Source organism: Notamacropus eugenii, chromosome 1, assembly GCF_028372415.1.
Source record: "Notamacropus eugenii isolate mMacEug1 chromosome 1, mMacEug1.pri_v2, whole genome shotgun sequence".
In the NCBI taxonomy this organism is placed as follows: Eukaryota; Metazoa; Chordata; class Mammalia; order Diprotodontia; family Macropodidae; genus Notamacropus; species Notamacropus eugenii.
The window spans coordinates 743,954,801-743,971,262 of NC_092872.1; the positions used below are offsets into that span (position 1 = coordinate 743,954,801).

At 42.6% G+C, this 16,462-nt stretch overlaps 1 long non-coding RNA gene across 1 annotated transcript; it reads right to left on the minus strand.

Moving 5' to 3' along the window:
* Window positions 1-4,098: 4,098 nt before the first annotated feature.
* On the minus strand, window positions 4,099-8,944 carry LOC140528794 (uncharacterized). Its single transcript, XR_011975302.1, has 3 exons — window positions 8,653-8,944; window positions 6,881-6,956; window positions 4,099-5,057 (listed from the first exon to the last, which is right to left on the minus strand). It is a non-coding gene; the product is annotated as an uncharacterized lncRNA (long non-coding RNA).
* Between the last annotated feature and the right edge of the window lie 7,518 nt (window positions 8,945-16,462).

A 16,462-nucleotide genomic window follows, 5' to 3' on the forward strand; every position in this document is an offset into this window, starting at 1 on the left:
AGAGATAGATAGATAGATCGATGGATGGATGAATGGATAGATGGATAGATTATAAATTGGTACCTAATATGAACCTTCTACAAAATAAACATCCAGTGAAAATTTGAGGATGTGTGTGTGTGTGTGTGTGTGTGTGTGTGAACACCTGTAACTCTGGTTCTTCTTGTAATATCCCTCCTTCCAGGTGACCTCCACTGAAAATGATTGGGATAAGAATAATCTCAGTATTCTTGACTTGTGTAATACCAACTTGTGTAACGCCATTTTTCACACTGGGCTTTTCCATTTGTCATCTCCTTGTAAGGGGCGTATTATAGGCAGGAAATGATTCTAAATTCAATTAGTGCTCTGAAAAGGGGCAGGTTAGTTATCTTGGGATGTCCTAATAAACCACCTTCTGCCTAAATCCCCTTTCCTGTGCTTTGGACTTAGAGAGAGTACTGGATTGGCAGGCAGGAGACCTACATTTAAATGCCAGCTTAGGACAACCCTGGGCAAACGTCTTTTCTCTGTAAATTGACGGAGTTGGATGAGATGATTTCTAAGCCTTGTTATGGCTGTGGGCAATGTGGTACTGTTGGAAAAGAGCCATGGATTTAGACTTAGGAGACCTGGGTTCAAATCCCTCCTCTGCTTCTTAATGTATGTGACTTTGGTAGGTTATTTCACAGAATCATCAAATGTCAAAAGGAATCCCAGGATCCAACTACCTCAATCCATAGCCAAGAATTTTGTTGTTCAGTAGTGTCTGACTCTTCATGACCCCATTTGGGGTTTTCTTGGCAAAGAACTGGAGTGGTTTGTCATTTCCTTCTACAGCTCATTTTACAGATGAGGAAACTGAGGAAAACAGAGTTACGTGACTTGCCCAGGGTCACACAGTTAGGAAGTGTCTGAGGCCATATTTGAACTTAAGAAAATGAGTCTTCCTGACTCCAGACACCACTTAGCTGACCAACCAAGAAAGATACCCCACTACAATATATGTGACAAGTGGTCATCCAGCCTCTACCTGAAGAATTCTTCTAATGAGGCAGCCTATTCCACTTTGGAATAGTTAGTATTTTGGGTTGTTTGGGGCTTTTTTTTAATGCCATCAAGCCTTTTACAGCTTACATGTGCTGTCCTGGGTTCTGCCAAGAATAAAACAACAAGTGTAATGCCTCTTCCATGTCTTTGGTCAATTTCTTGACCAAAGATCTCCCATTCCCCTTGAGGCTTCCATTCTCCAGGCCAAGCATCCCCATTTGCTTCCAATACTCCTGACAGAGACTCAAGGCTCTTCATCAACCTGGTTGAATCCAGAGTTCACTCCATCTTTCTGGGCTTCAGTTTCCTTGTCTTTAAAACAAGATATTGGATGACTCCTAAAGTCCTTTCCAGTCCTAAATCCTATGTCCCTCCTACCCCCATCCCATCCTTCCATCTCTCCACCTTTTAGGTATGGTGAATCAAAGATGTGGTGTTGCATCTACAAAATACATCACCCACACAGATACCATGAGTCAGTGACATGGACACTACCATGATCCTTCTCTCACTACTCAAGAATTTTTGTCAGCCAAGAGAGCCTTGAGATGGCAGGGCAGGAATCTGATGGTTTGTGTAGAAGCAAACCCTACAAAGAATGGGAAACAACAATGTCTAATGCCTCAAGAATGGCTAGACAAATTATGGGATGTGGATGCAATCGAACATTATTGCACATAAGAAACAATAAATATAAATAATTCAAATGAGTATGAGACCCACGACTCAGGAACTGATAGAGAGTGAAATAAATAGAAGCAGAAAAATTATATGCACAATGGTTACAACAATACGAAGGGCAAGAGCAAAAGGAAGGAAGGAAGGAAGGAGGGAAGGAAGGAAGGAAGGAAGGAAGGAAGGAAGGAAGGAAGGAAGGAGGGAAGGAGGGAGGGAAGGAGGGAGGGAAGGAGGGAAGGAGGGAAGGAAGTAAGGAGGGAAGGAAGGAAGGAGGGAAGGAAGGAAGGAAGGAAGGAAGGAAGGAAGGAAGGAAGGAAGGAAGGAAGGAAGGAAGGAAGGAGGGAGGGAAGGAAGGGAGGGAGGGAGGAAGGGAGGGAGAGTGAGGGAAAGAAGGAGAGAGGATCTTTGTGACCCTGGGCAAGCGACATAATCCCAATCTGCCTCAGTTTTCTCATCCGTAAAATGAAAATAATAGTAGCACCTAATTCATAGGGTTGTGGCAAGGGAAAAAAATGAGATCTTTTCAAAGTGCTTTGCAAACATTAAAACAATATATAAATGCTAGTTTTAAAAAGAAGGAAGGAAAGAAGCAGATGCTATAATTCTAGAGAAATAGTCACATTTTTTTAATCTTAATCTGCTCCTTAGAGTTTAAGCAGACTCCTGTCCCTTGCCATCCTAACCCTAAATGCGCTCTTCACTTTCTCTGTTCTGTGTTATACAAACTCTGCCTAGATTGTGAGAAATGTAGATGGGTTATGGTGGAGAGCACCACTGCTTCTGGCAGCTGGAGCTAGAATGTCTCAGCATGGAAGGTCAAAGGATTAGACAAATTACTGTGCCTTTTCTCCTCACAGCTGTTCTACCACAGTCAAAACTAGGGATAGGCAAGATGCACAGCAGTCTAGGGTACAATTTCCAGTGAGTACTCAAAGGGACCTGTTTAATTCAACTTTATAAATTCACTCTCTGTGGCCTCTAAGTATTTATTTTTTAACCAGAACAAAGGCTCAAAGACTTTTGAAGACACATAGAAGGAAGCTGTCCCCTCCCAGCTTTGTCAATAACCTCACTATTCAAACAGCAGAAATCTTCCTTGTGGATATCAGCAAGTCTAGGGCATGAAACATGCTATGAGGAGAGACATCATCGAGTTGGCGGCAGCATGGTCTTAGCCTCTGTAATCATCGATCAGAGAGACTAGGCTGTGACCAACAATTCAATTTGTTTCAGCTGTTGTTTACCACAGACATGGGTGCATTGAGAGTACAGAGATGAATCAAAGGACTCAATTCTATTCCATTTCATTGATATCTATTAAATATCTACTATGTTCAATAATCTATACTCTGTGTGGGAAACTAGACACAATGACAGCCCTCAGGAAGCTATGATCCAGAAGGAGAAATGAAACATGGACAAAAGAACTGTAATTGAAGTTACATTATAAATGTATAGGCAACACCTGATTTCCACAAGAATTCCATGGACTGGATCAATGGATCTCAGGCCCCATTGAATAGACTGAAACTTAACAAGATATTAATTTACAGTTTGATTGGTACTCACCCTACCAGGCTCTGCAATCCAGAAAAAACACTGGTCTTCTCTCCCTCCTCCTCCATAACAATCCATCTACCATCACTGTGCCTTTGCACTGATTGGCTCCCACTGCTAGAATGCCATCCCTCCTGACTTTTGCCTCATAGAATCCCTCCTCCCTCAAGATGCACTTCATCTTCTATGCGAAGCCCTTTCTAAAAGGAGAAGTATCTGTAACATGCTTTGCAAACCTTAAGGTGCTATAGAAATGCTCATGATTGTTTCATTTGCTGATCCACTGCATTCCTAATGCCTTTCCCCAAAGACCAGATACTTAGCTTTGTGGCTGTTGTTCAATGATGTAAGACTTTTCATGACCCCATTTGGGGTTTGCTTGGCAAAGATACTGGAATGGTTTGCCATTTCCTTCTCCAGCTCATTTTATAGATGAGGAAACTGAGGCAAACGGTCACACCGCTAGTAAGCGTTTGAGGTCAAATTTGAACTCAGGGCCAGTGCTGTGTGCACTGGCATCACTTAAGCTGCCCTGATATTTTACTACTTTATATTCACTTAGATTCCTTCTTTTTAATACATAGCACACCAAAAGTTTTAATGCATTTTAGACTTCGAACTATACCAATACTAAATACCAAGCATTTATTCTGTACATACCATATATTCTGGATGGATTCTGTATATAATGGACCAGTAGAATGTTAGCTCCTTTGGAGCAAAGATAGTGTCTGACTCATATAAGGCTCTTGAAAAAACTTTGCTGTTTGATTGATTGACAAATGTACAATTCTGCCCATGGGATGGGGAAATGTGATGAGAAAAGAGTTCCTATTAAGACAAACAAACCATTATGAGTTTATTGTGCTACAGTGGAAAGACTACAGGCTTTGGAGTTAGAGGATCTGAGTTTGAATCCCACCCCTCATGCTTAGCACTTGTGCAGTTTGGGGCACATTATCGAGCCTCCCTGAGCTTGTTTCCTTATCTGTAAAATGAGGGGGTTGACCAGATAAGCCACTAAGGTCCTTTCTGGTTTTAAACTGACGATTCAACAATTAGATCCTATGGGTTTAATTATCATCCCTGTTCCAGTTACTCCCAAGTCTATATACAGGATGTCCCAGGGGTCTTCAGGCAGTTTGAAATGAGAAGCTTTAATAGATTAAAACTGCACAAAGACTTTCGGGACATCATCTCTCTCCGCTTCAGGTCACATTGATCTCCCATTCTCCAGTCCTATATCCCCAATTGAGTGTTTTACTCTTCAGACTGGACATCCCATCAGCCTCTCAAACACAACACACTCCAAACTGAACTTGTTGTCTTCACCCCCAAAACCATCCTTCTTCTGAACTGACTCCCATCTGTCAAGGACACTCCCATCATCCTCCCTGACACTTTGCTCCTGCTGTTGTCTATCCCTCACTCCCCACATCTAATCAGGAGCCAGATCTTGTTGGTTTAAGCTACCCAACATCTCTCACTATTGTCCCTAAGCACACTCCTTATATGGTGTTGTCATTCCTTAATGGACATCTTCCAGCCAAGCCTGGATGACCACTGGTCGGGCTGTTGGGCTGGATCTCTGTTCATGCCTGATTTGGCCTCTGAGATCGCATCCAGCTGTGAGGTTCTGTGGGTCGATACCTTCTTTGCTGTGTGTGCATCACATGGACCGTTCCCAATTACCAGAGTTAATCGGTATGGCGGCAGGCGGGTTCTATCAGATTGATTTGTTCACTGTTCAAACCCATGTGAGGTTGGAGGAGGACAGATTGATTGTTGTTTCTCTGAAACAGATTTAAATTGATGAGACCTTAATTAATAGCTTCTCTCTTACCCTGAAGGGAGTCAGTTAACACTTTAAATGCATTTGGAAGGAACAGAGAAAAGTGTTTGCCAAGGCCTCTGGCTATGGAAGGAAGCGAGCAGGAAAGGATGTAGGAGACGGGGTGGGGCTGGAGAAAGGTGCGCTTCCTTTGAATTGCTGAGATTTCACACTTCCATTAGGTGGTCGTCAATGAACTAGCCCTTTTTTTTTAAAGACCGTATCCAGGGCCCAGGACGGAGTGCTGGGTGTATGGAAATATACAAACAAGCCTAATACATATTCTCTACACTCAGAAAGTTTACACTCTAGTTGGGAATGCAAGACACATGTACATGAAACTCACAGCTGGAGAGATGGGGGAAGAGAAGGGAAAGGAGAAGGGAATAATAATTTGTATAGGACCTACTATGTGCTGGGTACTGTGCTAAGCAATTTACAAATATTTTCTCATCAAATATCATTTCATCAGGAAAAAGGTTTCTGAAGGAGGTGGCACTTGAGTCTTGGAGTAAATAAGGAATTCTAACAGACAGTGGGGATGAGGGATAGCATTGACTATACAAGGGACAGTCAAGGCAAAGATGCATGGGCAGGATTTGACATATCATGTATGAGGATCAGTAAAATGGCCGCTTTAGCAATCTGGGTCAGGTTGTAAAAGTTGTATGCACCAAACAGAGAGGTTTGCCTTTGAACTTAGAGGTAATAAGGAGCTATTGCAGTTTACTGAGGAGAGGAGTGACCTAGTCAGACCTGTGCTTTAAGAAAATCTCTTTGACAATCATGTGAAGGATGGAAGGATTGGAGTGAGGTACATGATGAGTCAGGGAGACCAGTTAAGGAGTCTATTTCCATAATCCGGATGAGTGTTGATGAGGACCCGTCCTGGGGCAGCAGCTGTGAGAGTGAAGAGATGTGGATATGGAAAGAACAAATGATTGGTTATGTGGGAGGAGTGGAGGATGACATCAAGATTATGGGTCCGGGTGACTGGAAGAATGGCGCTGCCCTCAACAGAAATAGGGAAGTTAGGGAGGAGAGAGGGTTTGTGGGGAAAGATAATGAGTTCAGTTTGGCATATGTTAAAGTCTTTGGGGCAGCTAGGTGACACCTTCCTGAGTTCAAAGTTGGCCTCAGATACTAGCTGTGTGACCCTGGCCAAGTCACTTCACCTTGTTTGCCTCAGTTTCCCCAATCTATAAAATGAGCTAGACAAGGAAATGAAATGGCAAACTATTCCAGTATCTTTGCCAAGAAAACCCTAAATGGGGTCATAAAGAGTGAACATGACTGAAAACAACCAAACAATAGGAATGGGAGATCTAGTTTGAGATGTCTAATAAGTAGTTAGTGAGCGACTAACACTCAGGAGGGAGGTTAGGGTTGAATATAGTCATGTGCACAGAGATGGTCATTAAACCCATGAGGGCATCAAGAAACAGAACATACAGAGGAAAGAGGAGAGAGTTCAGGGCAGAGCTTTAGAGAACACCCCAGTTAGGGGGTATTCATTGGGGTGAGCCATAAAAGCAAACAAGAAAGGGGAACCAAGAAAAAGTCAGAGAATGTCCAGGAAGAGATGACAGTCACCAACATTAAGTGTTCCAGGATGAGGACTGAGCAAAGGCCACCATATTTGATAAGTTCAAGAGGGCTGGTAACTTTGGAGAGAGTAGTTTCGGATGAGTAATGAATGAGGCCAGTTTGCAAAGAGTTGAAAAATTATCAGAAATGAGAAGAAACAGAACAATTTGTACAATAACTCTAATCCCAAAGACTTACCAGCATTCCAGAGGATTCATGATGAAGCAAGCTGCCCAATTTCCATCAGAGAGGTGATGCTCTCACTGCAGATTAACTTTTTTTAAAAAATATGGCCATTACAAGAATGTCTCACTTGACTATACATGTTTATAACAGGAATTTTGTTTTTCTCACTTTCTCAATGGCAGTAAGAAGAGAGGAGGTAAGAAATAGGAAGAAAAGGCAGATTTTTATTTGAAAATAAAATTTTAATATAATTTAAAAGAAAAGCAAGAAGAAGGGACATGTGTGTGGGCGGTGTGGGTGTGGGGGTGTGGGTGTGTGTGTGGGTGTGGGCAAAGATGTTCATTCAACTACCAGGTCCCCTTGAAGGCTACACTCTCCCTGGCACTTTGGCCCAGGCCCCACCAGGCAGAACCTCTGAGATAGCTCTATGCTCTCTATGGTTAGGGGAGAATCAGCTAGGGCCAGCCCTTAACTCCGCCTCCCAAGGGTTAGCACCGGCTTGTTGTCAGGGCTTCTACCCAATCAATCCCAGATCTGAGCCCCTCCCCCTTGCAAAGTCCCACCTCCTTTGGATCTGTCAATATTTCAAATAGCTCTAGTCGTGTATCCTTGTTGTAATGGCAACCGCTTCACACAGAAGCCAATAAGCATCCTCCAATACTGCATGCAGCATTTACTCCTAGCGTGGAATCGATGAGCATATAAGCAATGCTTAACAACCAGAGAAGTGTGCATGATAAATGTAGGGAATGTCAATCAAGCAGCTTGGAGCCCACCACTCTCTTAGAGCTGGAAACCTTCCCAGGTTATAGATCAGTTTGGACCAAAGAGTACTAGGATATGTGTAGTTTGAACCTTTGAGAAGCCAAAGCAGTGGCTGCTGTCTCCTGGGCAAACTGGACAAAAAGTCCCAAACTCCAGAGGAGTCTCCTAGGCATTACTGCACAGAGATTGGGGTTGGAATGGCGGCTCAGCCTTGGGTATGGTATTAAGTATCTGGTAAACGCTGGATCCCAGGAGGTTTGGCATTTTCTCTGGTATGGATAATCAGAGACAGGTGGAGTAGTGTATGGAGAAGTGCACCCGGAATCAGAAAGACCTGAGTTCAAATCTGACCTCAGATACTTAGTAGCTGTGTGACCCTGGGCAAGTCACTTAACATCAGTATCCTCAACTTGAAAACAGCGAACACCAACCTCCCAGGATTATTGTGAGACTCTAACGAGACAACATTTGTAAAGTGCTTGGCATATGATGCCCTTATTCTTCAGTTGTTTTCAGCCCTGTCTGATTCTTTGTGACCCCATTTGGGGCAGAGATACTGGAATGGTTTGCCATTTCCTTCTCCAGTTCATTTTACAGACGAAGAAACTGAGGCAAACAGAGTTAAGTGACTTGCACAGAATCACACAGCTAGTAAGTGTCTGAGGCCAGATTTGAACTCATAAAGATGGGTCCAATACTCTATTCCAAACCCAGTACTCTATCTGATTTGAAACCTAAATGCCCTTGGCACATGGTCGATGTTACCGAAAAGGTAGCTATTAGTAACCTAGTTGTTCACAAGGACTTCTGACCTCTGTCACGGTCCTGGTGTCCCTTTCTGTACAAGCTTTCTCAACACCTCTTTATCCCATCCCTTCCTCTTGGATTTCCCGGGCCAAAAGTCCCTCTTGAAGACCCTGGGAAAAGAAGCTACAAAGCCTGGAGCCTTCCACTGGATGCCTCCTTCCAAGTAAACATGGGACCATTAATGTTCACGCTCTCTGAATCTATCCACTTACCCAAGGTTGTTGTTGTTCAGTTGCTTCAGGCGTGTCTTTGTGATGCCCATTTGGGGTTTTCTTGGAAAAGACACCGGAGTGGTTTTCCATTTCCTTCTCCAGTCTCATCCAGCGTAAACTACATCTAAAACCACCGTCCTCTTACTCACCTCTCTATACATTTTCCTTAAGAATAGCAAGAGACTTTCTCATTTTTGTAACACAGATGGTTGAGGGGGAGGTGCTAGCAGGTGTTTCTGTGATGGGTTGTTTCCTTCTGCTCTCCATACCCTTTGTCTCTGGAGATTTAATCAGCTGAATTCTGTTAGAGCAATTAGCTCCTTTTGAAATTTGGCTTAGGGACAATAAGGTCGAAGTGCTGTCTTATGAAGTTTACACTGAACAAAAGTTAGGAGTCCAATCACAATGACTCAGAGCCCCCCGTTAGGAAAATCCCTAACATTAAGGGTGAAGTTTGGTACTCTGCTTTAACTGAAATGTATGTTTATTTCTAGCTAACCTTTGGCTTCTTGATAATTGGGGCAAAACTTCAGGTTACTATAAATGTGGGTGGAAAGAAAGGAGCAGAGCATGTCAGTGCCTGTTGGTGGATAGTCCTGGGGAAAAGAAACGAGGAAAGCCTCAGGCTTTTTCTTTGAACGTCTCTCAGTCCTTGGATAGGTAGATGCACCAGTTGCTTCAGCCTGAATCTTCTGCACTGAGGGGTCTCTAGCGGCCAGTTGCCTTTCTTGATCTCTCCTTTCTGGATAGGCACTCAGCCTTCCTTTCACTGTTGGCCTCTGGGCTTCCTCTGATTATTTCCAGCCCAAATTGTTTTCAGGCAGTGCTGGGGGAGCGGATGTCATTGCTGAGGTTGCTCAGGGGTTAAAGTCCTCTGTTTCAGTCCCTCAAGTTCTGTATATGCCCCTTTAGAATTCCAGAACATAATTCTACCTTCTGACTCAGACTGAGAGGGTCACAACTCTCTTCTCAGGACTGAGAGGGTAATGCTTGACTTCACAAACCACAAACCACAAATCCCCAAGTCAGTTCTCAAACCTTTATTTCAAAACTCTTTTCCAAAATCTAGGTAAATGACATGTAGAGCATTCAGCTGACTTACTAGGACAGTAGTAGCTAGGGAAGCTAGGTGACGCCATAGTGCACAGAGCTCTGGGCCTGGAGTCAGGAACATTGAGCTGTGCCACCCTGGGCAAGTCATTTGGCCTGTATGCCTCAATTTCTTCATCAATAAAATGGGGATAATAGTAGTACCTACCTCTCAGGGCTGTTGTGAGATAATAGTTGTAAAATGCTCAGCATAATGCACATAGTAGGTGCAATATAAATGTTAGTTCTTATTAGTGGTAATGGTAGTTGCCCTATCCTAAAAGGGAAATAAGACAGGTAGGTGGTATAGTGGACAGAGCACCAGGCCCAAAGTCAAGAAGATCCGAGTTCAAGTACAACCTCAGACATTTACTAGCTATGTGATCCTGGGTGAGTCATTTAACCCTGTTTACCTCAGTTTCCTCATCTGTAAAATGAGCTGGAGAAAGAAATGGCAGAACCACCCCAGTATCTTTGCCAAGAAAACCCCAAATGGGGTCACAAAGAGTCAGATTCTACTGAAGTGACTGAATAAGAACAACCACAAAAGGAAATGAAGTTAGTTCTGACCCAAGCCACTCTTGATGGAGCCATATTGACTCTTTGTAACCATCGCTTCCTTTTCTGGATACTGACTGTCCATCCTTTTAATGATACATCCTAGAACTTTTCCAGAAATTGAAGTCACACCTACTGGCCTTGAGTGTGTACATTCTGCCCTCTTCATCTTTTATAGTATTGGGATGGCTTTTGTACCTCTCCAATCCTGGGGCCCCTCTCCCATTCTCTAAGAGCTTTCAGAGATTACTGACAGTGACTCAGCAATCATATGGATCAGTTCATCAAATTCAATAACTATGTCCTTATTTAGCTTGGGTATCAACTCCCTAGTAGCCATTCTTCTCATTCTAGGTCAAAGAAAACAGAAAGAAGAGTAACAGCCTCCAGTGACTAACACCTAAACCACCCAGTACTCCCCACACTGATAAAATCACAGATTCTCGCCTGATGCACACTAAGTGCTGGAGGAATGCTTGAAAGTGTGTGTGTAGCATTCATCTGTCTTTCTAGTTTTGATTCTTAATAGTATACTATTGACCCACTTCACATTTTTAATTTATCATAGCCCATGATAATGGATGCACAGCACAGAGAGCTGGGACAGACTCTGTGGATGGTCTAAAATGAATAGGAAGAGGAGAGCAGCAGGGGCTGAGTTTCCTTTGGGAAATCGCACTGATCCTAAGCTTTTTCTTTACAACAAAGGCCCATATTTTTAACACCAATATTCTTCTGATGAGGTCATATGTCTACAAGTCATGGAATAACATTGAATTAAAGTTGTAGGTCGCCCAAAGGGCAATTGAGAAGATAGGGGAAGGTACCAATCTGTTTCCATGAAGAGGTAGCATAAAGGATGTCACTGAGAGATATATGGCTGGAAAAAAGATGAATCCATCATGTATTGAGAGGAAAAGGTAACCAACAGATGATTCACTGCTCCATTAATATACAGACAAGAGTTCTTAACCTTTTTTTAGGTCCTAGAATCCTCCGGCATCTAGCAGATCCTAGGGACCTCTTCTCAGAATAATATTTCTGGTGCATAAAATATAATGGTGGTGCAAAAAATAAAATGGGAGACTCCATCGTGAAGGATTTATAAGAGAACACACAGAGAAGAGACCCTCAGGATGGGAAGGCAGGGATAGGCTGTGATCTGTTTCACTGCAAGAAATACATACAACATTCAGATCATACATCTATCAAAGTCTTGAAAGATTGAATTATATAGTAGGAGAGATAAATCTAATCCCATTTTTCAACAGACCACAATCCAACTTTCCCACCCATCTTTATAATAATTTTGTGATCTTGATTGTATCAAAGGCATAGTTATTATTGCAATCGTTTCTTGTTCATGGTTATCTAATCTGTTTCACTGATAGTTAAAATTCCATTTCACCCAATCCAAGATAGTTTTGATAATGGCAGCTTTCTAATAATTTCCATAATTTTTCTTTATATTCTTGACCATTTGCTTGGCCATATAAATTTTAGTATGACTTCCTCTGATTCTGTAATATTATGAGTATTTTTGTTGACATTCTATTAAATACCAAGGAGATACAGCATGGCAAAGTAGGGAAAGTGGGGGGCAAGGAGCCTGGCGTACCTGGGTTCTAGTTCTGACAAGGCCCCAGAAAAGTCACTTACCTTTCCTAACGCCACAAGCAACTCACATAAGACTTAAAGTTTCACTGATACAAGAATTTTCTCAGTGAAGGACCCAACACTGGTAAAATCATAGATCCAGTTAAGAAAAAAGTGTTCTAGGCCATGTACAATGTGCTGGAGATGCCAAGACAACAGAAAACAGTACCTGTCTCCCAGGAGGCGATTCTCTTAGATGCCAAGATCAGGGCACATTCATGCCCATCTCTACCACCATCTGCAGCTCCACTCTATGGTGACCAACTCGATGGTTTATTTCTGTTATTATTGTTGTTTGCAAGCTAGAAGCTACTTAGAGATTATGCTCTCCAAAGAGCTGCTAACATTCCCAAGTGCTCCTGAACCAGATTAAAATTTGTTGTTGTTCAGTCGTGTCTAACTCTTCATGACCCCATTTGGGATTTTCTTGGCAAAGATAATGGAGTAGTTTGCCATTTTCTTCTCCAGCTCATGTTATAGATGAGGAAACTGAGGCAAACAGGGTTGACTTACCAGGGGTCACACAGCTAGTTAAGCATCTGAGGCCAGATTTGAACTCAGGTCTTCCTAAATCCAGGTCTGGCTCTTTGTCCACTGTACCACCTAGCCGCCCATGATTAAAATATAACTGGGAAATATTTCACATAATCAATAAGAATTTAATAGAACATAGGTAATATTAATATGTGGTTTCCTATGTCAATATTCAGCCCACAGGGATCATCATGCATGATGTCATGGCCCCTGTTTCTACTTAAATTTGATAACACTGATGTAGTCCATACCCCTCATCTTTCAGATAACAAAAATGAGGCCCAGACAGCTTAATTAATTAGTACAAGGTCACACAGGTAGTAAGTGGCCTAACCAAATGCTATGTGCTTCCTATCATGCAGTCTTGTAAGATTGTCCACAGGCCAATGAAAATGAGAATTGTTGCAACAAAGGAGGCTCCCATCGACTCTGGTTCTGTTTTATACCTGTAGCAGAAACTACTAGTCAGGACTTAAATTTCCCTCTCCCTGATGGAGAGGGTAGCTCCCTCAGTGCCTTGCTACTATCACATATTCCTATCTCCCCCATTCTTAGAAAAAAACCTTCACTAGATCTTGCCTTAAGATAATTGTTTTATGTCTGTCCTCTGCTCCTCAATCAAATTCTTGAAAGAAGCCACTTACATGATACTCATACTCTCTCTCTTCCTGCTCCTTCCTCAACCCAACCTCACTTCCTCCTCCAGACCCATCTGGATCCAGTGACTGGACATTCATCAGGATGACTGGAGATGGCCCAGGATGCAATGGGAGACCCTGGCCCTTTTAGGCAAAGGCCTTTTCAGGTACTCACTTAGAGTGAAGTAATACTCATTCAGTAATAGGTCTCTTTAAGAGTGAGTCAAGGGATGGCCCCTTTAATTAGAAGAAAAGAAAAAAAATCAAACTGGAAGGGGAAGACCCTCAGGGTTGCTGTTCCAAAGAGAAACAGTTACCATTGGCATTCACTCTAAGCCAGGAGGGCCCAAAATACAGCCATGAAGTGGAGACTGGACCTGTTGTGGTCCAGTCTATGAGCTCTAGAGTGAACTGGGTTTAGGGTTTTGTAAAAGGAGAAAGAAAGAAAGAAAGAAAGAAAGAAAGAAAGAAAGAAAGAAAGAAAGAAAGAAAGAAAGAAAGAAAGAAAGAAAGAAAGAAAGAAAGAAAGAAAGGAAGGAAGGAAGGAAGGAAGGAAGGAAGGAAGGAAGGAAGGAAGAAAGAAAGGAAGAAAGGAAGGAAGGAAGGAAGGAAGGAAGGAAGGAAGGAAGGAAGGAAGGAAGGAAGGAAGAAAGAAAAAAAAAAGAAAGAAGAAAGAAAAAAGAGAGAGAAAGAGAGAAAGAAAGAAAGGGGGAAAGGGGGACAGGGGGACAGGGGAGGGAGGAAAGAAGGAAGGAAGGAGAAAAGAAAAGAAAAGAAAAGAAAAGAAAAGAAAAGAAAAGAAAAGAAAAGAAAAGAAAAGAAAAGAAAAAGAAATCTAGGCAGTAAATCCCAAGTTAACTGGGCAGCTTCTGGCCATCAAAATTTACCTTCCTTTGGAGAGGAGAAGGAGAGGGAGGAGAGGAAGAGGATGATCTGGGTTACCTAACTAGCTGGGTCCCCATTAAGGCAGTCTGGATTACTCACAGGTTATGTTTGTCCTTCATTTTCGAAGAGGACCATGACATCAGGAAAATGGTGAGGACGTGCCTTACAATTGACTTTGAGTGAAGGAAGGCTGTGCAAAGTCACCAGCCTCACTTTCTCTTCCAGAGCCACCTGGGTCCAGTGGTCAGATATTCCTCTAACCCAAGAACCAATTTACAGAAGATCGAATCAGTAACACAGTGGGAAAAGCTCATGGTCACAGGACTTTAAAACTATGAAGACTTCAGGGATCACCTAATCTGCTACCTCCTCATTGTATAGGGGCACACTGAGAAAGAGCATTACACGCCTGTATTCCCTTGCAGTAAGAGATAAAAGAGATTTGAACATGGTCCTCTGGCCCCCAGTCCCTCATGGAGCCCAGACTCGGAAGACCTGAGTTTGATTCTTGGCTCTTCTGCTTAACAGTGGTGTAACCTTGGGTCAGTCCCTTCACTTTGGGGACCTCTCTTACTTCATCTGTAATAAGAATAGGTCAGACCAGATGATCTCAAAGGTTCCTTATAATTCTGACATTTTCAGTTCTCATTGCCTAATCATTCTGTGTAGAGTGACAGCAAGGGACTTGGAATCTCAAAATCTGGGTTTGAATTCTGCCTCTGACACTAAATAGCTGTAGGACCTTGGGACAGTTTACATCTAGAGTGGTGTTTTCAGGCCTGAGTAACACAGTTTAGGAAGGACTTTGATAAGGTGAAAAGTGTCCAGAGAAGGATGATCAGAGTGGTGAAAGGACCCGTTGAACAGTGGGTAGCTCCGAGAAAAGCAGATGCAGCTGGAGCATGCTGTCTTCACCTGGACAGAGTTCCATTGATTGATGTCACATAGAGAAAGGACTACATTTGCTCTATTTGGCCTGAGAGGAACAAACAGAGAAATGGGTGGAAATTTCAGAGACCAATTGAAGTTTGCTATGTGAGTCCGTCAATGAGCACTTATTAAACATCAGCTGCATGCCAGACCCTGTGCGAAGAGCTGAAGACACAAAAAAAAAAGCAAAAACAATCTCTGTCCTCAAAAAGCTCAGTCTAATGGGGAGACAACATGTGAACCAATAGGTACAAACAAGATACATGCAAAATATATTGGGGACCTCACAGGGAAGGCATTAAGAGGACTGAGAAAGGCTTCATGCAGAGGTGGGACTTTGGATGAGCCTTAAAGGAAACCAGGGAAGCTGGGAGGAAATGATGAGGAGGGAAGGCATTCTAGCCATGGAGGAGAGCCAAGGAAAATGCTCAGCCAAGAGATGGGATGTCTCGTGTGAGGGACAAGAGGCCAGGGTCACTGAATCATGTACATGGAGGGAGAGAAGACATAAGAAGATTGGAAAGATAGGAAAGGGAAGCCTGGTTATAAAGGATTTTCTATTTGATTATAGAAGCCATAAGGAGCCCCCAAAATTGGTCAATTGAAGGTGACATGAGTAAATCTACATTTCAGGAAGATCAATTTCCCAGCTGAATGGAGGATGGATTGGAGAGAGACCTGAGGTAGGGAGGTCCACCAGCCGCCATTGTAATAGTCTAGACAGGAGGTCAAGAAGGTCTGTACCAGCATGGTCATACTGTCAGAGGAGAAAAATGTCAAGAATTTGAAAGGAAGAAAATGAGAAGCAACAAAAGAAAAAGACAAATGTTCCTTTTCACAAAAGAGGAGATAAGTCTACAAATGACAGGTCAGTGACTTTACGTTCATTCCTGAGAAAATTCTAGACCAGATGTTTAAAGAGATGATTTTCAACTCTCTAGAAAAGGAAACAGTGGTTAGAATGTAAGTTCCTTTTGGACAGGACCTGGCTTTGCCTTTTTTCTTTGCATCTTCAGCACTTCGCTCAGTTCCTGGCACATAGTAAGGGCTTAATAAAAAATACTTGTTGGTTGGTTAATTTAAAAGAGTCATTGTGACTTCACCAACAACAGGTCATGACAAACTATTTCCTTTTTTTGAAAGGATTGCCTCTGTTGTTCAGCTGTTTTTTCAGCCATGTCCAACTCTCTGTGACTCCATTTGGGGTTTCCTTGGCAGAGATACTGGAATAGTTTGCCATTTCCTTCTCCAGTCTATTTTACAGTTGAGGAAACTGAAGCAAACAGGATTAAGTGATTTTCCCAGAGTCACAGCTAGTAAGTGTCTGAGGCTGGATTTGAACTCAGGAAGATAAGTCTTCCTGATTCCAAGTCTGACACTCTATCCACTGCATCACCTAACTGCCCAAACAGGGTCTCCTACCTGCCTAGGGACATAGTAAACAATTAGGAATGGCAGCTGGGTGGCGTAGACTACTAGACTTGGAGTCAGGAAGACACATCTTCCCAAGTTCAAATCTG